We start from the raw sequence: 1,570 nt of genomic DNA, 5'->3' as shown, positions 1-1,570 counted from the left end.
CTCTCTGCCCCCGCCAAGTTTGGTGAGTTTTTGAATAGGATAAAACCCCCAAAAAGCCAAATCATTTGGGTGAAGAATCATAATAATAAACAGCACAGTTTCAATAGGCTCTCGCAGCGCTTAGCTCCTCGGGCCTAATTATATTGTATTTTCAAAGTCGGTCAGGACATAGATACGCATGTCTGCTCCGGTAAAATGTTTTCAAAATGTCCCTAGGGCTTATGGTTTTCTGTCCAGGTGCTTCCGTGGTGCGACAGGACAAACTCATGCTCGGCCCCATGTTTTTCCATATATTTCCGAAAAATGTCAGACCTCAGCACACATCATCTTTCTCTCATCGCTGTTAGTACTGTGAGTGAGGTAGAGATATGAATCGCGGGAATATCGGAGACGACAAATAGCCCTCTCATACGCTTCAAATGGTTTTCGAATATGTGTCACGGTTCCTGAACAGGAAGGAGTTGTTCGAAGTGCTTTTTTTGTGAGAAACAGACTGGTTTAACAGGGGATTAATTACCATGGCAACAGAACACAGAGCAGAGGAGCCGCTTAGGACTACAAACCAGCAGCCATAGTTGTAGTTCTATCTATGGCCAAGACTCAGTTAAAACAGAGGCCTGAGCAGCATGTCAGAACTACAACATGGCGGAACTGTCAGTTACTATAGAGGAGTTGGCTGGTATTCTGAACTACTTGTGCTTTGAGCATTATATAACTGATTTAACCCAGTCACTATTGCACATGGAATTAGTGTGGTCATTTCAAATGAAGCTTACTGAAAAATTTCAAAATAAAAGCCTCAATAATCCTCTCAGGTAAGTGCACAACCGTAGGCGGTGTAATATTAGATTTTTTTTTTTTTTTTTTAGCATTTTCTCTCAGGTTATGGCACTGGCTTGTGCAAGCCAGTGCATTAGCATTAGCATTTCACCTAAAATAAGCTTTTAGATCATTTTCTTACTTACTAGCGATGTTTAGTACACTGAATGGAGTAACTCAATGACAGACAACATGCTAGTGATGTCCCGCATGCTACTGTGAATAGCAATCATGCAAACATTAGCATTTTTGGCTCATTTTATCTTATTCATTAATTTTAAGAAAATGAATGGTGCAAGTACAGCTTATTCATCATGTTTCTGACTCTCCACAGGTTTTTGACTACAATTTAGCTCAGCTTAGCATTGATGCTAATGTTGAGCATCAGAACGCTTTTCTTACCTATTAACCATGTTTCGTATACTGAGTGGAGTAAATCAGTGACAGACAACATGCTTCTAATGCCTCAAATGTTACTGATAGCATTCATGCTAACATTAGCATTTTTGCTAATTTTAGCTTTTGCATTAATTTTAACATACTAAATGGTACAAGTACAGCTTAGTAAACATGCTTCTGACTCTCCACAGGTTATTGACTACAATTTAGCTCTGCTTAGAATTGATGCTAATGTTTAGCATCAGAACGATTTTCTTACTGAATGGAGTACGTCAATGACAGACAACATGCTAATGATTTTGATGTTTTTAATGTTTTTATCATTTTTTATCTTTATGTAAAGATGTTTTAA

This window comes from Poecilia formosa, unplaced genomic scaffold (assembly GCF_000485575.1).
Source record: "Poecilia formosa unplaced genomic scaffold, Poecilia_formosa-5.1.2 Scaffold518, whole genome shotgun sequence".
Lineage (NCBI taxonomy): Eukaryota > Metazoa > Chordata > Actinopteri > Cyprinodontiformes > Poeciliidae > Poecilia > Poecilia formosa.
The sequence above is the reverse complement of the archived record's forward strand: the minus strand, read 5'-3'. Positions refer to the sequence as shown.